Genomic DNA, 24,167 nt, shown 5'->3' with positions numbered 1-24,167 from the left:
GTATCCAGAGCTTATGATTTCATATAAAAACTGTATAATATATATCATAATATAAATGACTTAAATAGTTTATATGACATGGTTTAATTAAATAGGCTTTTATTGAGCAACTGTTGTGCAGGCTAAATACATTCTTTTTAGACCCCTTAGATGTTACTTAGTTGCATAGGGTGGTACTTTATCTTAAAGCCTATATTCAGCGTTATAACAGAGAAATAAAATTTAAAGAGAAAAATAAATCACTGTGTGTTAGGGGGTTTAATCACTCTCATACTTCACAGAGACCACTGCAAATTACTTTGACCAAAAAATTATTTTTGTTCTTTAAAATTTCAGTTATCTTTTGAATTTAATTATTGTCTCCATTAGTGAAACTAGATGCCAATGAAACATCACTTCTCTAAATTAATTTAAATAAATTTCTAAAAGAATTTAACCAAGAGTGTTCTTTTCAGAGTACCAGAACATCACTAAAGTTGTTTTCCTTTCGTCGTTAGAGGCTAACATCCTAGTGATTTACTTATACAAGAAAGCTTATTCATGAGAGGCAATGGGAAAAAAAGCTCCGGATCTAGAGTCAAGAAGTTAGACATACATGCTGGCGTCACCACTTACAAATTGATTTTTTATTTGCTTGTTTTGAGTGGGGCAGAGGTGGTTATTTACCCTTCTGAGAACCTCAACTTCCTCATCAGTAAAGTAGAGATAAAACAAATATTTCCCTATTCATATATGATATTTATAAAATTAATTAGAATTGTTGCAAAACACAAAGAATTGGAACCTATTTACTGAAAGAAGAAGAAAGTTTGAAGACAGAAAGTAATGATAAACTAACACCAATGAGTACAAAGCAAAGTGATTGACTGGAAAGGTGCAGGTGTATTTGGGTTGTATGTAAAAAGCATTCTGTTAATAAATCTTATTAAATACGACTAAGATTTTATTTTATGAAAAAGGAAGAGTTAGAGCTGAATGGGACCACTAAAGTGAGAAACTATATGGAGACAGGGGCTAGACTAAATGGTGCCTTTGGGTCTTATCTACCCCCCCCCCATGGGTCTTTACATCACTTTCATGATTCCTGCAGAAAGATGATAGAAGGCTCATCTAACCAATATTCAGTGCAGGGCAAGTTGTATTTAACCTTTATCCAGATGACTTTATAACGTTTCGATCAAATTGCTTTTTATTTCTTGGTCATTTCCAAGACTATTTAGGGATGAAAACAGAAATAAACGTTATTGCTTCTCTTTTGATAAAGTCTTCCATCTCACATTATCATTGATCAGGCTGGTTCTGCCTCCTAGCAATTGAAAGCCAGCAAAAGGTTATATCTTTAAGACAGAGGTTCTGTTCAAACGAATTGGTACATCGTTGAAAAATTGCTATTCAAATAAACTCAAAGCTTTGGGACAGTGCAAAATAGGATAAAATCCTTCGGACTTCACAAAAATCGTGCTAGCTTTCTGCTTCTAAGTTAATAAAAGTAAAATTTTTAGAAACCTATCTGGAAATTATAGATTAAATTAAGCAACTGCTTCACCTGAATAAAGCTTTGCAGAGTCTAATATTCTGAGAGAGCTATCTCTATAAACACAGGGCTTCCTTGGGATTCAGGGATTTGAGTTTTAATGCTAGCTGAATCCCAAATGCCCAGTGAGCACAACTGCATACATTTTCTGCTGGTAGCTTTGTCAAATATGATTAATAATTACCTGCACTACCATCCTTATCTTATACATTATGGTATGAATATTGAATATCAGTGGTTATAGAGTGCTTTGGTTTTCTGCAAAGTAACTTGTCAGAAACATTCAGAAGAAAAAACAACTTCCTAGAAGTTTTATGCCTATCAGATTTTCAAAAATGTGACTCAGCTTTAAAATGCGTTAATGAATTTCATATTTTATGTGAACTCTAAAAAAGCTTTTGGCAAGTACTTCGTTACTCTCAAAATGTAGATGTTTACATTGAGTTTCTTAAACCATTGCTAGATTTATATATGTTAGTCCTTTTTCAATGGCTAAAAATCATAAAGACATTGCTTAGTGAATTAATTCTGATGTGTGGCTCACATTTCCATTTTGTATTGATTCCAATCAACAAATATTAATTGTTGGGTAATGCAAACATGATGCACCTTGCATCAAAGAGCTTTGTTTTAGCCAAGGAGAGTATATAATCATTTGGCATGTGAAATTACTTTATTTGACAGTTACAAATATTACATGTATACAAGTATAAAACATAATTGTTCTCCTCCTCTCCCAAGTGGTGCCAATCTGATTATGAAACTAAAGGTTTACAGAGCAATGGTGCTGTCCCCCCTTTCCAAACATCTGTGAACGTTGAATCTGCCCCTGTTATGGTGACTTACTTTCTTCAGCAATTAATCACTAGGGAACTATGCTTGGGAATCTGATACAGAGCAAGAGGTCAGGCATGAGTAATCTGCTGGTGTGAGCAAGTAGGAAATATGCTCCAAGAGAGACAGAGGAACAAGACAGAGGAACAAGATAGCAGTACTGTCATTTTTTTTTTTCACATGAAAAATGGGGTAATAATAGAAAAATTATACCACATGTGTTTGCTATCATTTAATCCATTTACAGATGAGGAAACTAAGACTCAGAAAGGTCAACTGACTGACGCAAGGTAACCAAGCTACAAAGTGACAAACCACGAATTAGCCCCTGGGCTCTCATTTAGAGTTGTCTATCTTGGTGAGTTCCATACATTCCATGGTAGTTCTTCACACAGCCCATTCCACCTTTCTCAACCTCCAACTCCCAACGTCGAAGGGAAACATCCAGGGTGATCATACTTTCGTGTCTCCTTTTGGAATACCTTCTCACAATGAGGAATGGAGAAATTCATTTGCACTTAAACATAATTTACTCATGGGGTCCAAGGTGTTATTCCATTTTAGGGAAATATTAAACCAGAAGATTTAATCCCTACTTGGAGAATTTGACACATTAGAGAGCAGAGGCAAAGAGAAGTATATTAGAGGATGAAATGGGATTTTCCAATCCCCACAAGGCTTGGGATGCAGATGATAGGCTGAATGTCCCAGGCATGTAGTTCTCTTTGCAAACTTTTCATTCACTCATCATGTCTACTACCTACCTGGTCTGTGCCCATATTGCTGCCTTCAGTCTTGTTTCCCCGGATTAACTACGTGTACCCAGTTAAGGTCAGCCCCTCCACCGTTCACTGCATTTTATTCCCTCTCACCCTCCAGGGCTTTGCTCCTGTACTTGTTCCTGCTGTCCCTGCATCATTAGTTCTCCATCCTATTAATTTCTATCAGTCTACAAACATGCTGTAGCTCTATTCTTTCAAAGGCCCTCCTTGACCTCATGTATCCCTCCATCTATTACCCTATTTCTGTTCCCCTTTGTAGCAAAACTCTCCAAATACATTGTCTATACTTCTCTCTACATTTTTCTCTTCTCCAGTCCTTTTTTGAAAACTTCTAACCAAGTTTCCCCCTCGCAACTCCACTAAAAGTGTTTTGTTGAGGTTATAACGTCCATGTGAGAAATCTAATGATAAATTCTCAATCCTTACCTTACTCAGCTCATCAGCAACGTATCATGGAGTTGATCGTTCTGTTTCTTGAAACACTACCTTCACTTGGCTTCCTGGACTCCATAATCTTTCTCTTTCCTCAGAGGCTGTTCTTTCTCAACTGCCTCAGCTGCTTCCGCTTTATGTCCCCAAACTTTAAACCTTTAAATATTGGAATGCACCTATAAAAATGTGGACGCTTCTCTCTCTGTCTCTCTGTCTCTGTCTCTGTCTCTCTCTCTTTCTCTCTCTCTCTTCTATACTCACTCCCTAGGCCAAATGTCTTACGTAGAGTCATATCTTTAAATAATATCTGTATGCTGATGTTTCCCAAATTAATACCTTTAGTCAGACTTCTCTGAACTCCAGGCCTATATATTTATCCAACAGCCTTCTTGACAGCTAAATCTTAGCATGCCCAAAACTGACATCATGATTTTCACTCCCCATGCCCCACCCTCATTGCAATCTGTTCCCAGTCCTCCATTTCATTAGAATGCAATTATATTTTTTATTAATTGCTTAGGTCACAAATCTTGGAATCATCATGACTTCTGCTTTTCTTTGATATTTCATACTCCAAATGCATCAGCAAATCCTATCAGCTCTACATTTGCACTGTATCCAGACTCTGTCCACTTCTCATCAGCGCCACTGCCACCATTCTGATCCAAGTTGCCATTACTTCATACCTGGATTATTACACTAACCTAACCTGATCTTCCTGCTTTCACCTTTTCTCCTTACTGTGCATTTCCCACACAGTTGCCATAGTGATCCTTAATAACATGGGAGTGATGAGTATGGGTTGACATGTATGTACCATACCCGCTAAGCCCCAAGGGTCTCAACCTATGACTTCTCAAACTCCTTTCCTTCCCCTCACACCATTCCAGCCACCCTGGTCCACTTGCTTGTCCTCAAACAGACAAAGCAGTATCCTTCATCAGGGCTTCAGCTTCTTTGGTTGGTTTGTTTGTTTCGAGAAAGAATTTCCCATAGATGTCTATATGGACCTCTTCCTGTCTTCTTTCAGGTCTTTACTTGAATTCATCTAATTGGAGAGGACTTTTCTGACCATCTGTATAAAACAGTAGCCCCCACCCTAGCTTTCCATTTGTCTTTACCCCTGCTTTGATTTCTGTACTGTACTTATCCACACCTGATGCACGTATCTACACCCACATCCATAGCTATATTCACATCCATATCCTTCCTGTCTGTCTGTCTGTCTATCTATCAATCAATCAATCAATCAATCAATCAATCAATCAATCATCTTATTGTCTACCTCCTCCCACTAGAATATGATCTTCATGATGACAGATTTTATCTATTTTGTTCATTGCTAAATCTCCTAAACCTGTAACATAATCTAGCACGTAGTAGGCTGTTAACATATATTTATTGAATGAATAAGTGGCTGAATGAACAAATGAGTTACACAGACTGTTTGGATCCTTGCAATTTGAAGCACTAAGTCTCCAAGTTGGATGGGAGAGAGAAATGTGAATAGATAATTTAAAATACAATGTGATAGATGAAATAGTAAAAGTAACCCCCTCAAAAGAAGCAATTGTATTTGTCAATATAAATTTTAAAAATTAAAACGATATTGTTAAAATTTAATTGTAGATGGGGGAGAGGTGCATAGTATGGAAAGTACACTGAACTTGTCATGAGAAAACTTTAATTCATGTTCTGATTAAATTGTTCGTTAGTTTTGTAATCTTAGGTAAACAACTAATCCAGTCTGTTTCTCTCATTGTACCCATTATTCCGTGAAATTTGTTTTATTTTTGTGAAGGGTAAGTCAGATAATATGATACATAATAGACATTAAGTAGATATTACTTTTCTTTATTCCCATATCCAATATTTTACTTTACACTCACAGTTTAGCCCTCTATAATGTATCTTACTCTTTCCTCATTTCTCAGTGATTTCCTAAATTCCCACCTCATTGACTTTTTTTCTTTTTTTTTCCCTACAATACTTTTTATCATTTTTTGGTGCTGTAATCAGCCTCACCATCCCGTCAAAGATTAATCAACTATCTTTCCTTGTTTCAAATATGTATATATAAACTGATGAGTCCTTTAGCTATATTTGTAAGGGTGAAAAGCTGAATCAATCTTCAGCTTTATTGGACAGTAATATCTGGATATTTACTTCGTATTCTTTAATTATAAGTATGTTTCTTTGACTCACACTAAAACAGTGGTTCTTATCGTGTCACTAATGTTATGAATCAGTGGGATTTAAAAAGATATCCATAGAGTAAGTGACTGGAATTGCACATAAGTCTGAATCATGACTGTTTTTTCCCCATACTACTTATTGCCAGGCTATTAAAAACTGCAACATGAGTATTTTCAGGACAGAGTATCACAACTATAAGTGGTATTTTTAGGGCATTATATGGAAGAAAAAAACCCAGGAGTCATTGTATTAGACTAATCTCTTTGAAGCCAGGTGCTATTTCTTTTTCTAATTGGTAAAGAATTTTATTTCCAGTTTTATTGACATATAATTGACATATAACATTGTATAAATTTAAGGTTACAACTTAATGATTTGATATATGTATATATTGTGAAATGATTATCACAGTAACTTTAGTCTTATTACCTTGCATAATACGGGCAAGTAACGGTTGAACTGAATTTCTTATTTTTCTCCCTCTAATGTGTCAATATTTTTGTTGCACATGAGAAAGACTTATTTTGGTCCCTATTTTCCCACTGTGATATTGGCAAGGCAGAGGGTGATATAATAATGTAACATCTGAAATTATAGGGTATGAGAAAACCCACACACATAGTATTTGTCAAACAATTAGGATATTTCTCAAATATGAACAGATGTACAATAGAAATTAGCAACATGAAAGACAACTTGCTTTTTGATATAAACACAGAGAATTTATATATAGTTTTCTAGGTTATAATATTTAAAACCTGTTTCTTCTAGATACTCAGTTACAAAACTCATTGTTAACTGAAACCTTGATTCTATAATTGTTTTCCTTTTTATATTGTGATAATGACAAATATCAAGAGTTATATCTTATCACTTTTTGTCGAGCTCCAAATGCCGTTTTTTGAACTTCCATGGAAGTTTTTTTTTTAAATCCAAATTGTTACCAGTTGAAAACTCTTAAGGGGTTGTTTAGTTTTCAATGAAAGACAATCTTTTAAGGAGTTTATGTCCTAAATATTTTTTGGTTTTGCCATAGCATACATCAGACATAGTTTTTGCATTTGGATTGGGATTTTCATTTTTCACATGTTCTCAAATTCTCTAGGCATTTAATGTTTCCATCTGGTTCTCATAAAAGATTTCACATTTGTCATGCCGCTCAGGCTTCTGCTCAGAGAGCATCATTATAATTCCATTCATGACTCTCGTTTGATAAAGCAGATGCTTTTTTAACTTTGGACTTATTTTTGCTTTTACTATTTTTATCTGTCTGAAACCTAGGAATAACACTTGATTTTAATGGTGCATTGCTCTCCGAAAACAATCGTTGTGTGCACACCAGACGGCAGGTTTGCCCCCCACTTCCTTCTATGCAGTTTGAAGCTGCTAGGGCAGGAGAAGCAACCACACTGTGAGTCTGGTACCAGAAAACTTCACAGTCGTTGTACTTCCTCTCTATTAAACAATCTGTTCTCAGTCATCACAGATGGAGAAGACATTTTCAAGAACTTGAACATTTTCTTGAAATAGCCAAACAAGCAGGAATCCCCTTTCACTAGTATGTTACATACTAGTTCTAGGGCACAGGTCAAACAAACGTTCACACCTACTAGAGGATGGTTTCTGTTTCATTAGGTGCTCAGTTACATGTTTGTGAATTTCTTTAGTGAGTACTTACATAGTCCTTCCATATGCCAGGTAATGCTCTAACAGCTTTGAAATATTAAGTCATTTATTCCTCATAGCAACTTTTTGAATAAGGTACTATTGCTATCTCCATTTTAAGGATGAGGAAACTGAAGCAAAAAAACCGAAAAACCCCACAGCTAGCAAGTGGCTGAGCTAGGATGAAGACCTACGTGTCAGGAGGAGTCCATGTTCTTAACTACTACGATTAATGGTGTTCAGCTGCAAATTTCCAAAAATCTATGATTACTTTCCCAGAATTAAATTGTACACTCAGTGTAACTCCCCCAGCACCATGTTTGGCTTACAGTTGGCTCTATATGGATGTTTGTTTACTTAGGTACTTAATGAAGAATGTGTGAAATAATGACCAAGTTTGCCAGACTTTGAAATAGGCGGAACCAAAACCAGAACACAATAATAGCCAGTGGAGTGGCTGCTTTTCATTCAGTAATTCCACTGGGCCCCAGTAGCTAAGGATAACCCATGTTTAACGTCCTGATGCTCCTAGGATGATGCTTTGGATTTTGGATTTTCAAATCTAAGAGAATTGTCTTCATTTCACTCATTGCTCTTCACTGATACATTTTTAGTATATGTGCTGCCAAGCGAGCACACACTGATACATTTTTAAAAGCAAATTGTAATAAAATATACCTAACATGAAATTTACCATATTAAGTATTTCTAAGTATACAGTTCAGTAGTGTCGAATACATTCACATTTTTGTTCACATAATTTCCAGAACTCTTCGTCTTGTAAAACTGAAATTTATACCCATTAAACAACAACCTTTCCTTCCTGCCAGCCCCTGGAAACCACCACATTTTGTTTATCCATCTGTGTCTCTATGGACTTTTTGGTCTCATGCTTTCACCTTTTGGCTATTGTGAATAATGCTGCTATAAACCTGGGCGTACAAATATCTCTCTGAGGCCCTGATTTCAATTCTTTGGGTTATAAGTGAAATTGCTGGATTATACGATAATTCTATTTTTAATTTTTTTGAGGAGCCACCATATGGTTTTCATCGTGGCTGGACCATTTTATAATCCTGCCAACAGCGCACAGGGGTTCCAGTTTCTCCACATTCTCACTAGCACTTGTTTTCCTCTCTCTCTCTCTCTCTCTCTCTCTCTCTCTCTCTCTCTCTCTCTCTCCCTCAACAGTAGTCATTCTTCTAGGTATAAAGTGGTATCTCATTGTGGTTTTGATTTGCACATACCTAATAATTAGTGACAAGCATATTTTCATGTGCTTCCTGGCCATTTGTGTATCTTTGGAGAAATGTCTATTCTAGTTCTTTACCCATTTTTAAATCAAGTTGTTTGTTTTTGTTGTTGTTGAGATGTAGAAGTTTATTATATATTCTGGATATTAAATCCTTATCTGATACAGGATTTGCAGATATTTTCTCCCATTCTATCAGTTGCCTTTTCATTTTTGATTGTATAGGGTGTACCCTAGAGAAAGGATAATACTCTAGGTTGAAAAAATTGGAGAATCCTTTTTAATGCCATTTGAGGGGTTGACAATGATGATTGTATAGGTGACTGCCTAGTGGCCCAATTATATGGTTAGGTGATTTTTAAAGAGACATGAATTTCACATATACCCAGTTAAATTTTTAACAACAAAATGCTATTTTGCATTTTATTTTTCTCTTCAAGATTGTCCTTTGTCACTTTCTCTCACCATGACTTTGCCCATTCATGCATTAATTTTCCTTTTTCAGTGAGGAAGCAAATGAATAACTGTAAAGTTGATCATAGAATTTGGGGTGCCATTAGATTATATAATGACCAAGGATTACAGGAAGACCTACAGCCTGATTTGGCCCAACTACTCTTCCTACTTCTGACCTACTTGTGGGAGAAAAATGCACAAAAGACAATAGAAATAGGAAATAAGTTCCTATTTCTGATAACCTGCACTTGTATCTGAAATTCCAAAGCTTGGCTCTCTGCTGAACTGAGCTCAAGTACACAGCTTCAGCCGATGGTAATGTTATATATAGTCAGGAAAACTTCTTTGAAAATATCATGATTTAGCTAAGATCTGACTGGCTAAAAGTCTCCACCCATGAGAAAATTTGGATGAAGAGCATTTTTATCAGAAAGAATAGAAAATTACAAGTGAAAAGGCTTTAAGGTGGGAGAATGCTTGGCATGTTAAAGAAAGAGAAATAAGTCCAGTGTCTGATCATATAACTTAATGATGATTACGGCAATATAGTATAACAGGGATCAAAGTAATATTTCTTTCTGTAGAGGGAAAGAAAAGAAACGGTTGGAGAGAGTGTCGTCTGGTATAGGGGAAATAGTTGAGAAGTCCTCTTAACTTTGGAGACCTGCAGTTGGAAAGTACGTAAGGAATTGGTCTTGAATTGTATGCTTGGTTCATACTGTTACTATTAAAATATCCATTCATCATTTATCGAAAGCTACCAAGCAGTTTCTATATTCCAGGTACTATTTTAGGGCTAGTCATTGGAGAAACTGAGGTAAACAAGAAAAAATGCTTATGTCAAGGAGCTCATGTTGTGTGTTTGTGAATCAACAATTTGATAGAATTCTTCTAATTATTGACTGTGTGACCTGAGGTAGGTTATTTAACCTCTCTGTGTCTGAACATTTTCATTTATAGAATGAGGAATTTATTATAGCTAATTTATTATATCTCTGTGGAGATAGTAAAAATTAAGAGTTAATGTATTGAAAGCATTTAAAATAGTGCCTGACACATAATCACAGTATTTATTAGCTGTTATTATTGTTGCGATTGTTTTATAAAATGGCATATAAAATTTAATTCTTCTTTATGGCCGAGTAATATTGAATGTCAACTATAATTTAATATATATATAGTCACGGGATATGGAGTACAGAATAAGGAATAGAGTCAATTGGACTGTAACCGCTATACACAATGTCAGAGGGGCAATAGATTGGGGGAGGGAGGTTATCACTCTATGAGGGGTGAAATATCTAACTGTCACATTGTTTTGTACACCTGAAACTAATAATAATAATAATGAAGGTGAAGGTAAAAATAAGTAAAGAAATGCACATCAGCATAAAAAAATAGCATAAAGGAAAGGATTAATTTGGTCCAGAGAGTTAGAAGAGTTTAAAAGGAAAAGTGAAGTTTGATTTCATTCATTCGCTCTTTTATTTATTTAACGCATATGTGTTGAGTGCCTACTGTGTCTCAGATATTGTTTTTATGCCTTTCCACATATGACCATCGTACTGCCTGGATTGTCTTTGACACCATTATGCAGCTGTCAAACTTTAATGTTTGCACCATCTTCTTCAATGTAACTTTCAGGGGAGGGAAAAGTACAGTTATCAGAGTTCTCAATTGCACCAATAATTTTTAGGCAGAATTGTGAACCATGATATTAAGTGTAACCTAGTCAGTGAGAGGAGAAATGCAAAGAGCATCTAAAACACATAAGTCAAAGATGATGAAAATGTCTCAGCCAAGAGATGAAATATAAGAGAGATAAGAAATACAGGATATCATAAGAAGAAATGGAATAATCAATATTTTTGTAGATTTCCTAAGCTTCCCGTATTTATTTCATATTTTATCTTCTTCTAATTTTCTAGTAATAAAACACAACCAGAGGCAATCAGTGATTGCTTTTGGGTCAACAATACATGGATAAGGAGCAGAACAATGCAGCTTGCTTTCAGCCCCACGTCATAATTGAGTGGAAGGAGGTAGTGGGATATGCCCAGGGACAGAACATGTAGTACAGGTATTGAAAGAGAAGAGGGTGGGCTCTTTGGGGAGTTCTTGCAGAGAAAAAAAAGGCAAATAGGGTGGGGGTAGGATGGAAAGCAGAACTTGCTGGAGTTGGGAGCATTGGCTTCCAGCAAGAAGGCTGGAGGGTATTTCTTTGGAATTTGGATGGTGCCCTTACAAGCACTTCCTTGCTGTTTTTGGTTTACCTACTTGACATCCTCTATCAGACTGTTGAATATGAGAGCTAAGATTTGAGAGCAGGAAATTTAGTGTCTTTGTATTAACTAACATCTCTCATTGTGCTGGACATATAACAGGCTTTTAGTATTATAAATATATACTGACTTGCTATATCAATTTCTATATCAATGAATGAAGTATTAAAGTAAGCCTGGAAGAAGAGTATCATATCCACTAGACTTAGCCTGCAATTTGTTCAATATTGATGTGTTTAACAATACAATCTACCCAAATAAGAGCTTAACATATAATACATGGTTAACATAGCATAATAATTTATCATTTCTATAAACTAATAGTCTTTCAATTGATTCTACACATATTCCATGGCGGTATTTTGTGGTGAAAAATTGCATATACAATCATATTGTCTGGCTAATTTAACTAATTGTGTTTAAGCATCATCAATATTGTGGAAATAGTAAAATGTTTCCCATATTTCTGTACATTTTTCTTACATCTTTCTTCTTTTTCTGTACATCTTTCTTCTTTTTGTTTTTCAAGTTTCATTTGTGACTTTGAGAACCAGAAACCTCTTTAGGATATGACAAAAATAAAATAAGTCCTTCTTCCCCAGTAAAAATCTCTATACCATCCATTTCTTGGGTTTAAAATCTCAGATTGTGGCAACTACTGATTATCCCCTACCTATAACTACTTGTGAAGTACAGAAATACTTAATGGCTATAACCCACAATTAGTGAGATTTAAGAAAGTTTATATTCCAGAGGGCTCTCTACGAACCATTTACATTTCACCAATTATATATAGAGTTGCATGTGAAAATCAGAATTAAGAGGCACCACTTACTCCGGTTGTATTTTAAAACCACTTGCAGATTGGCACCTGGGTAGCTGGCTATCTTTTGCACAGCTCTGCACAGATCATAGACTCTTCAGTGTTCAGGTTGCTTCTTCCTTTATTGTTACTCTTGTAACAGCACCTGTTTAGCTGTTTCAGTAAAAGTAAGCCAAACACTTACATTTAAAGAGTATGTGGTTTTGACTTTTATAATACAGTAGATTCTGAGTAAATAAGTTTAAAAAGTTCAGTACTTTTTAAAATTTATTTTTCAGTTATAATTGACACACAATATTTTATTAGTTTCAGGTGTACAACAACATATTGATTGACATTTTTATTCCTTACAAAGTGATCAGTATTTCAATTTTGTGCTTTACTTTGCTTGTGTAGACATGAATGGAAATCTCATAAGACATTTCCAATATGAGGCTGACATTCTAATATCCCTTATCAAAAATATTTGAACCCCTAGAAACAATTTTCCAGTGACAATCAACATCTTAGATGGTCTTCAAATAATTTGACTTAAGAGTAGGATTTGGAAATAAGCAGCATTATCAGACTCAAAATGGTACTCTTTTGTAAAAGTGCTTATGGAACATAATCTTAAATTAGCTTATGTTACACATTTATCCAGCCTATATCAATTGAGGGCCCACTGTGTGCTAAGGCAGAATACAAATGTATATGAAAACAATTGTATAATTTTGTGATACAGACTGTGATCTAAGGATAAAATGCTATTCAATGTAACAAATACATAAGTTCATATGTTATAATTATGAAACTACCTATAGAACTGAAAACACCATTCTTACTTTTTTTTTTCTTTACTGCTTTTAGGAGTAATTATACTCTTAAATTAACGGCAGGAGTTCTTACTTACTATCTTCACATTCAAATGCATCTTGATATGATGATGTATAGTTTTGGTGACCTGGTTAATACTGATGAAAACTTTCAGTGGCATTTTCTGGCACTAGTAGTATGAAACATATATTTTTTTTATATTATGGCAATAATAACTAAATGTATTAGTACTTTTCCTAGCCTAGAAATCATTAAGCAATCGAATCCCAATTAATTTAAAATCCATTTCTAGAAGCTTATAGTTTTCATAGAATTATTTAAAGCTTCCATGCATATTTATGAGATGCTCCAGTAAATATTTGTTACAAAATTATTTTTAATATATCACATCCTTTGTGAACCTGTATTCTATTGGAGTTCCTTTGCACCTAGAAACACAGAAAATTAGATATTTACACACATCACCGTACTCTTTTTTATTTTACTTTACTGTATAGTAGTGACCTAAATCTAAGCTGGAAGTTTGTGATCTGGTTTGGGGGGGATAAATAGACAATACGCTCAGAGAGATACAGGAGCTAAGTGTACTTCTCTGATTCATCTGTAGACATCATTCAAGCCCCAGGTTTGGCTTCTTTAGTTTAGGTCAGAGAGCCAACAAGAATTCACTGAGTGGTCATTCATGACCAAGACCAGTACTAGACCTTAGACGTCAAAGAAAAATAAATTAATCATTATCAACAAGCATTGATTGATACATAGAGACATAATTTCTCCCTCAAGAGTTTTCATTAATGTCGGGGAGACTAGACATATATATTTTAAAAATGTCTGTTTGAAATTTGGCCAGGAAATTTTATTGCTGGTGAATAATGTAGCTAGGTAGGCCAGTCACAAGACAATGTCATAATTAGGTCGGGATAATAGGCACACTATAGCATTTTGCTAGGTACAGTAGGTTTTAGATTAAGGCCGTTGTCTAGTATCATAATAGTGAATTTCAAATAAATAATAAATAAATAAATAGTGTCAAAGAATACTGAGAAATAAGATTCTTGCCATTGGGGGAGTAGATTAAGTGGCTACGGTTTTGGTACCTTGGAGAGCTCTCAATAACCTCTAACTTTGATTTTGTGTAAGGTTCTACTGAGGCTTTTTGTCCTGCTAGCCTTACGCCTACCTGATTAGCTCTATTATTGTGCTAGAACTAAAGATAGTTAATGCAGCTGTACTCCAATTTTCTGTTAATAGACTGTATGATACTAGGATGTCAACTTCATCCTACTAAAAACTTTTGGCCATCACAGGAGATCGTGGACAATACTTTTGGGGCTCCTCAAAGGTTCCTCTGTACTGAGGAAGGCAAAATCGCTTATCAGGGGTTCACACGCATTGGCATTCTTTCTTTCCAGGAAAAGGATCATGTTTTTGGCTCAGACTGAAGTGTTAGCAAGAACAAGGTGGCATATGCTTAGCTGCAATTAGTGGTAGAGACAATAAACACTGTAGCAGTTCAGAAAGGGAAATTGTTACTAAGAGCTATTGAGCCTATGAAAGTTCCATACAATAGCTGGCCCTGGAAGGGCTCAGACAATCTGAGAGAAGAGAGGGGCATTCTCTGTGGAGAAAATGGTGAACATCAACATTCTATTGATTTCTGGGAAGACAATTACAAGACAAAATCTTTATTTTTAAATAGCCTATAAACCACCAGAGGGAGAAAAGAAACATGCAAGCATGAACCAACATTAAATAATTACCAGTTATGTAGTAAAATAAGAGTATAAACTTAACAATGTTGCCTTAGAGATAAAGTCTTGGGAAGGAAGAATCAGTGTTGGATCGGGCTAATTAGGGCAGTGTTGTAGAGATTGTGTCTCCTGATCTAAGTTGTTATTTTCTATTTCTTATATAAGTATTTCATAAGTGTATGTCGTGCTTGCTTAACTGGAGAATTGACCTCAGGAGGAAATGCCTACAAAATAAAGGAAAAAAACCTGTATACCAGAAGATCTCAGTTATACATATTTCGTTACTTCTGTGGGTTGTTTCAGCCTGAGTTTATTTTTTAGCTCTTCAGCTGTCTACCCCCACTGTTCATGCTTCTTCTTGCCTCTTGACTTTTGGATTCTCCACTCTGAGAGACTCTCCATACAAGTATTCTCCATTAATGTAGAGTCGAGTTGCTTTCACTTGCAAAGTGTCCATAAGGATAGAAAAATAACCAATCATGGGTACACATAATAGGTAAACAGATAGATAGATAAATTTCAATAATACTGAATTAGGTCTTTCACCAAGGCATTTTCAGAATGTCTCTAAAAATATAAATCTAGCATCCCAATATCTTGGAGCTGGAAATACTTTAGAGGTTGCTTTATTTACCCCTTAATCAATCAAGTAGCCATTCAGCCTGCATCTCGTCTCTGGCAGCTGGTCGTCAGAGTCTGTGTAAACATTTTTAAAGATGGGAAGCTCCTTACCCAACACAGCTATCCCACTGTTGACTAACTTTAACACTTGGGAAGGTTTTAATTAAGATAGTATCTATTTCCATAACTTTAAATCTGTTGTTCCAATTTCTTTCTAGGGAAGCTATACCAATTAGTTCAATTCATACATTTATCCAATACAATTTTAAGTTTAAAAAAACAGGCTTCAAGACAAGATTAAGAGAGTTAGGGTGTTCTAGGAAGGCTATGTTAGGAATAATGTCTGAAAAACAAATAATTGATAAGAAAGCTGTGTACATTCCATATAGAGGAACCATAGAAATAAATCACTGCAGCAGTGCATAGAAAGGAGTAGAGTTTAAAGTACTGACAAATAAGCTAAAATCTTGATCTCTTTAGAGGCCCAATAACCCATTTGGAGTACCACATATATTAAAAAACAGGGATTTTATTAAAGATAGATATTTTCAAAGAACACAATTGTACAGAGGCAAAATTTAAGTAAAATAAAAAAAAATACCTTTCTGTCTTTCTTCTTTACTATCTGCTATGCCAAGTTAAATTACCACACTACAAATTTAACAGACTTGAAACTCTACTCATTTCTTCCCAGGATGATGCTTCCATGAGTTTCCTAATTCTGTTTCTCATATCTCCACCCTCTCATTCTCCCAGGCTTCAAATTTTAAACTCAACCCTCTCTTCTCCATTTCACAACTAATTGGCAACCAAATTCTTTTGATTTTCTTTTTGCAATATCCACCAAGCAAATGATCCTTTCTGCTTAGATGCAGTAAACAGGTCTTCTACCAACAATATAGGTTTCATATTTTTATTTTTATTGTGAGCTTTATAATATTGTATAGTATTCATTGTCAAGCTTAGGGTAATAAATGGACTTTAGTAATTTTATTTTTACTTTAAATTTTAAAGAATCTTGTCATATATATGTTTCAGAACATAAAAATTAAGTAATATACATTTTTTCTGATCAGTGAATATTTTTGCACTGTCCTTAATCAGTCAGGCTTACAATTCTGAAACAGAATTGTAAATCTCAATAGCATTTGGTCAATATTGCTTTACAGAAAAAGTGTAAATATGAGTTCAACTTTTTTCAGAAGACTAGGAAATGCCCTTGAAATATCACTGACATTTTCTTCCCCTCAGTGGTTTAACATATACAGTAGAAGGAGTGATGGATATGATCAGGACTGATGACTACACTTTCTGCTTTAACTTAATCTGGCTTTGAAACTGGATAAATTGGGTAAATAATTAGTCTCACTAAAAATAGAACTTGACTTGATAATATCAATGTTTTTTTTCTAGATCTAGCCTACCATTGTGTCTCATCTTCTATTATCCCCAAGTGGCCCTAATTAGGAGAGGTCTATAGCATGACAATTCAGCTTTGAGTCTAAGCTCTCAGGCTTTAGAGTCAGGCAATTTGGTACACATCTCGGTTCTGCTAGCTATTATACCAGGGGAAATCGTACTTCACTTTTCTATGTCTTTGTTTCCTGATCTGTAAAATGGGGTTAATGATTAATAATAGCACTTAATTTATAAGATTGTTGTGAGAATTTCATAAGTTAATATATCAAAAGTGCTTGGGACCCTCACTAGCTCATGATAACTACTGTTTGTTTGCTATTACTGATATTCATATAAAGCACTCAGATAGTGCCTGGCATATAGTGTGTATATAGTAAAGTATTAGCTGTTATTCTTTTTTTAAAAATGTATTGGGGTGACAATTGTTAGTGAAATTACATAGATTTCAGGTGTACAATTCTGTATTACATCATCTATAAATCCCATTGTGTGTTCACCACCCAGAGTCAGTTCTCCTTCCATCACCATATATTTGATCCCCCTTACCCTCATCTCCCACCCCCCACCCCCCTTACCCTCTGGTAACCACTAAACTATTGCCTGTGTCTATGAGTTTTTGTTTCTCATTTGTTTGTCTTGTTCTTTTGTTGTTTTTGGTTTATATACCACATATCAGTGAAATCATAGGGTTCTCTGCTTTTTCTGTCTGACTTATTTCGCTTAGAATTATACTCTCAAGATCCATCCATGTTGTCACAAATGTTCCTATATCATCTTTTCTTACTGCCGAATAGTATTCCATTGTGTATATACCACAACTTCTTTATCCATTGATCTATCGAAGGACATTTTGGTTGTTTCCATGTCTTGGCCACTGTAAACAAAGCTGCAATGAACGTTGGAGCACACGTGTCTTTATGGATAAATGTTTTCAGATTTTTTGGGTAGATACCCAGGAGAGGGATTGCTGGGTCATATGGTAATTCTATTTGTAATTTTTTGAGGAACCTCCACACTGCCTTCCATAGCGGCTGCACCAGTCTGCATTCCCCCAACAGTGTATGAGGGTTCCTTTTTCTCCACAGCCTCTCCAACACTTGTTACTATTTGTCTTATTGATGAAAGCCATTCTGACTGGGGTGAGGTGATATCTCATTGTGGTTTTCATTTGCATTTCTCTGGTGATTAGTGATGTTGAGCATTTTTTCATATGTCTATTTGCCATTTGTATGTCCTCTTTGGAGAAATGTCTCTTCAGGTCCTCTGCCCACTTTTCAATTGGGTTGTTTGTTTTTTTGTTGTTGAGCTTCATGAGTTCCTTGTATATTTTGGATATTAGCCCCTTATCGGAGGCACTGTTTGCAAAAATCTTCTCCCATTCAGTTGGTTGCCTATTTGTTTAGCTGTTATTCTTATTGCTGGAAACTTCATTCTAATTTCTGTAAGCAGTATTCAGACTTTGGCCACAAAGAAAAACAGACTCTCATAACAAAAATCCATGTTCTTCACTTTGACAAAGAAACCAACAAAATTGCTCCTGAGGACGGTGCACACTTTACCTTGTAATGTCATAACATATGCCTGTGAATGACTAGTACATAATACGTGGTTGAATAAACTTGTTTTTTTCCTTTTCCCAGCTGCAAACCAAGGTTTGCTTTGAGTAATACTATCATTCTGTGCGCCAGTGTTACTGTGAAAATGCATCTTCAAATTCTTGACCTTCATTTTACCTGTTAGCTTTATGCACTTTCCTTTTAAGTATTACAATCCAGTAAAATTTGAAAAAAAATATGATTAGATAGGAAGATTACTCTAAGTTGGTAGAATATAATTTAATACAAGAGAGTTTGAGTAGAAATATGTTGAGATAAATGTGATTTATATTACAAATATTTTAGGGCAAACATTTTTTTCCAACTTATCATTGTTAAAAATGTTTTAGATTAGAAGATGAGAGATGAGGAATCCCCAGTATGGATTCTTTCTTATACAATATTTATGAAGGATAGCTTCTTTTTTTTATGGTATTAATTACAAGTCATATGCTACTATGATAGTCAGCACTATGGACAAAATTTCTTTTTAATTGTAATCGTCATAACATAATGAAATCAGTTGTCTATATTTAGACATAGAATCATGAAATATTTAACTATTAAATTTATGATATTTTGGGGCGGCCAATGGCTCAGTTGGTTAGAGCGTGAGCTCTCAACAAGGTTGCCAGTTCAGTTCCCGCATGGTACTGTGCCCTCCACAACTATATTGAGGAACAACGACTTGGAGCTGATGGGCCCTGGAGAAACCCAATATTCCCCAATAAAAATTTTTTAAAAAGGATATTTTGATTTTATAATCTTAACTTTAAAATGACTGGTTTTTAATTTCTTATCCAGTGATCATACTTATAAATTATATTTACTTGCTATACAGAAGCACTTTCTGGGAGGCCGGTTAGCTCAGTTGGTTGGAGCGTGGTGCTCTTAACAACAAGGTTGATGGTTCAGTCCCCACATGGGCCACTGTGAGCTGTGCCCTCCACAACTATATTGAAACAACTACTTGACTTGGAGCTGATGGCTCCTGGGAAAACACACTTAAAAAAATAAAAGGTAAAAAAAAAAAATAGCTTCAACCAACATCCCTTTGGTTGCTCACCCAAAATTATTAACCCTAATTTCAGAAGCCTCTGAGAGATTAAATGTTATAGTCAATAATAGTGACAAAATTGGTATTTAAATCTGGACTTCTGGTACCAAACTATGCATTTACAGGTATTTAAAATAAATAGGCTAAAATAGTTGATTAGAGAATAGTAGATGGGTGTTCAATGCTCTTTCCCCCCTTCTTTACTCTTCTCTGACATTCCTTTACAGAGGAGGGCTATGGGTACAAGGAGACCTTGTCAAAGAAGGAATTGATTCACATTTAGTAAAGATGGTTCAGCTAGGAGGACAGCTATTGCTCATTGGTGAAACTGGGGTGCATACACCCAAAATATAAAATTAAATTCACATTTTTTAAATTGACTAATCTTTGGAATTGACGATGTAGGAGAAAAATGAAATATTTCAGTGACCCATATATACAGAAGGTGCCAAAAAATGTATACACATTTTAAGAAAGGAAAAAACTGTATTAAAATTGTAATACTAAATATATATATATAACAAAAGATGAATACAAGTCATGTATATACATTTTGGCACCCATATGTTTGTGTGTGTGTGTGTGTGTGTGTGTGTGTGTGTGTGTGTATTTGCCTGTTATTCCAGAATTGGGCTTCAGCTTGCAAGTAAATGAGAGAGCATTTGTTTTCATTTTTAATTATTGATCAGCTGCCTGTAAGGTTCATTTTCTATTAATGCGGAGGTGGAATTGTGTTTTTCCTTCCTGTTTAGTTCTTGATGAACCCCATATGGTTCTGGTGCTCACAGCTCTTCAATAATTCAAGCTTATCATGGAAAAAAAAAGTCAACTTTTGAAAATCTAGATCAGTGGTTCTCAAAGTTTTTTTGCTTTTTTTAAAAATATTAGCAGTAGGAATATTTCTTCAAGAAAATGACAATCTGGACTCAAACTTTTAAAATATATTTAAGCAGAGCTACTTGGTTTGCATATGCGAAGGTCTATTACCCTATGGTCCCCACAACTTTTACGCCATCTGTGATGGCCTACAGGTGGCTCCTCAAAAGCCTGTGGAGTCTATTGAACAGAATTGAAATATATTGAAGTAGATAATAAAATATCAGTTAGATACAATGTAGCTCTGGCTCGGGGCTGAGACAGACCCAATCTGGGTTTAAACCATGACCACCCACCAACTAGCTTTGTTAGCTTGAGCAAGTAGTACAGTTTTCTCTAAATATTGTTTCCTCCTCAGTAAAAGTAGGGCTAAAATGGTGCCCACTTCAGAAAACTGTTCTGTGAGTTAAAGTCATACAAATAAAGTGCTGGCACACATTATGACTGACGTTAATATTTAATAATCTAAGACATACTTTAAAGTGGTATAGCGTTGGTAGTATAATCAAGTGGTAGAGATAATACCACTCAAGGCATTGTGGCTTCCTTGATGAGAGACCTGCACGTTTCAAATCATAATCTTAAAATGCTATAGTTTATGCTTTTTTCAACTAAGATTTGTATAAAGACGTTATGAAATGCACCTACTTTGAAAAATAAATTGTAAAGTATCATTTAAGATACTGAACGGGTGAAAATCCTTAGTATACCGTCTATATGCATTGATGGTCTACACAAGCATTTCAAATGATTGCACAGGGGCACGATGGCATACCTACCTTCTCTTTCCATGTGCAAACACATTCTCCATTCTCTTCAGGGTAGAGTCTCTAAAGCAGAGGTGTATATCCCATGGGATCATTTATCCAATCCTTAATAAACAACTTATTTTGCTTTCTGTCTCCCTTCCCCCTTTCTTTCTTTACCTCTTCCTTTCCTTCTACCCTGTGACACTGTATTTTAATTATGAAGTAAACAATAAAATGGGTGTCACAACCTAAGAGGGTGGTAGCTATCCACAAGTTACTATGCCTTCTATCCCTAGATGTTACTGTAATTTCAACACTAGGCAACTAATCTTTTTGGCAAAGACATAAAGTGAGAACTGTCTAGGAGGAGATATCCTACAAGAAACTATGGGTAGAGTGGAGCAGTGAACACTTTGTTCCCACTCTTTCTGCATCCACCATACTGTCTTGTTTCCCATGGTCTCTGCCACCTGGTCCCTGCCCCAGACTCTCCTTGCTCCTCCTGCTATGTTGCCCTCTGGATTCCGTGAGTGCTGCACTGAGCTCCAAGAGGGTGTTGCCTATGCACCACCGACTCCTGGGCCTCATGCATACTCTGCTTCGATTTATTGAATGCGTTAAGAGATCTCTTCTTAAAAAAACACATGCCTCTGGAAAGTAGTATACTTGAGGGTATACTTTGATTTCTAGTTAGAATCTAAGCTAGCATACGTTGGTAGCCAGCTGAAAGCAGGATTATCTCAGGAAAGATGCCAGAGAGTCAGTAGATGTGCCAAACAAGAGATGACAAAAGCACCAAACCTGAAAAAATGGAGAGAATAAAAGTACCTTTCTCTCTCTCTTTCTCTCTCTCTCTTTCTCTCTCTCTCTCTTTAAATTTTGCCTAAGATTCTCGTTCAGATCATCTTGTGCTTCTTGGACTAGTTATTAATACTAGATTTTCGGTCAATTAGCATTTCAAAGAGATAGAGACAATGGATGATGAGTCTGTGTATCACTCACCCCAATGAATGACAGCTTGACTAACCCCAAAACACAGGTCCCATGCCCACCCCTACCCTGCACTCGGCTTCTCAGAATTCTCTCCCCTTACCTTGATCGTTTTGTGCTTCTCTGTCATGTCTTGTGATTAATCTCTTTTGCCTCCTTTACTGAATGCTCAGTTTTCCTAATCTTTTCATCTCTTTTGATGTTTTTACATTTCTTTCTCCCCCTTTGTGAGTTAGCTTTTTCTCTCTCTTCTCCTTTTCTTTTGGTCTAAATGTTTGGCATACTCTTATCTGTATTCTCCATGGATGTTTTAGTATATGCTTAAGATATTAACTGTGGTTACTTCATAAAGATTTATAACCCCTAGTTTTTCCTTAAATAATAAGTGTGTGGAAAGCTTTAAATTTCATATTTCAAAGAAAAGAAAATGTTTGTTCTTTTTTTTTTTTTTTTTTGCTATGTAATCCACTCCCACTTTGGACTCTAGATGAGACTATTTCAGAAGAAAAAGAATCATCTGCCCTAATTTAAGTTATTTTAATGTTATTAGACAGCAAATTTAATTTACATATGGTATCATGGAATATTGCTGGATTGCCTAGTTCTCTAGTTTTTTGCAACAAAGTTTTAAGAATTGGTTTAACTACAGAAACTATTCTCTGAAACATATACCAAATATTAAAAGGGGAGAAAACATCCAGACACTGAAAAATTCTGTGCACACCTCAGCCTGTAAATCCACTGAACTTACAATCTTTGTTCTTTCCCCTTCTTTGCTTTGGAAGACCCTTAGCATTTCTAGGAACTCATGCTGTACGAGTATATGCTGAACCTTGGAAGTGACCATATTTCCTTTTTATTCCTACGTCAGTTCAGCTCCATCTGCTCTAGCTTTTTCTCTCTGATCCTGAAGTTTTGATCTTACCATTCACTTTCTCCCAGGAAGCTCTTCAATTGAGCTTACATTGTTATTGCTGCCTGCCAAAGCATCACTCCCTCTCCACTTGATAGAATTTGGGGTGGGGGAACTATTACTTAAACCTTTTCACTCTCAGGTCACAGTCCTATTTCCCTCTCCTTTTCTGATATCTTCTCTCTGCTAGAAAGGAGTTTCTCAATCTATCTGACTCCATTAGAGCCCTTTTTGCATCTTCGTTTTCTAGTACTTCCTTGCATTATACTCTTACTATATGTAGTTTGGATCATTTTCTGGTGTCAATTGCAAAAATGGGCTAAACTAAAATTGAAATTTAAGTATAATTAAAGATTGGCATCATTTTTAATAATAAAATATTTTTAAAGTTTTGTGTTGCAATAAAAATTGTATATGGAGGATATTTTTATCATTGAGTAAAAGATTATGAATCAGAAAAATGTTACTGAAAAGGAAACAAAACGTATTTAAGTTCCCCTATTATCTTTATTCAACTTAAGTCTAAATTATATGGTAAATCAGAAACAGAAGAGATTAATGAAATAAAAAGCTTTATAGAGCTTTTTCAGAAATTTGAAGGGTTTGTGCAATTTGGATAGAGAAAAACTTCCAGGAGCTCAGAATTGCAGGAGTGAAGGGACACTAGATTGTGAAATAATATTGATGTATGTTGGTATGGTGCTTGCTAGAGCAAGAGGTATGCAGTGGGCAGAATTCATTTATTCAGTCAGTCATGTATTAAAAATAATTATCTATGTAGTTACTCTTTCCTTGTGCAAGTCATTGTACTAAGTTTTAGAGTCTCAGAGGTAAATAAAAACAGATAACATAAAGTATATTCCTATATAGGCATTAATTGAATTATCATATACTAATTTAATGATAAACCATGTGATATGTGCTTTGCAAAGAAAAAAAACAAACTCATAAAAGTATATAGCTGGAGGTCTTGATATCTAGAGAATGGGATCAGAGAAGATTTCCAGGATGAAGTGAGATTGACCGCAAATAAAAAGCGAGAATAAAGAGAAAATTATTTTTTACTTTAAGGTTGGGGAGTGGTTGAAAATATGGAGGAAAACAAGAGGTCTGCAAGATATTTG

General features: G+C 35.3%; 1 protein-coding gene across 5 annotated transcripts in view; it reads left to right on the top strand.

Moving 5' to 3' along the window:
- The window catches only part of PDE4B (phosphodiesterase 4B), a 480,594-nt gene that overhangs the window by 172,753 nt on the left and 283,674 nt on the right, over positions 1-24,167 (top strand). The window lies entirely within an intron of this gene.

Source organism: Rhinolophus hipposideros (genome assembly GCF_964194185.1).
Source record: "Rhinolophus hipposideros genome assembly, chromosome: 8".
NCBI classification, from domain to species: Eukaryota; Metazoa; Chordata; class Mammalia; order Chiroptera; family Rhinolophidae; genus Rhinolophus; species Rhinolophus hipposideros.
The sequence above is the reverse complement of the archived record's forward strand: the minus strand, read 5'-3'. Positions and strand labels throughout refer to the sequence as shown.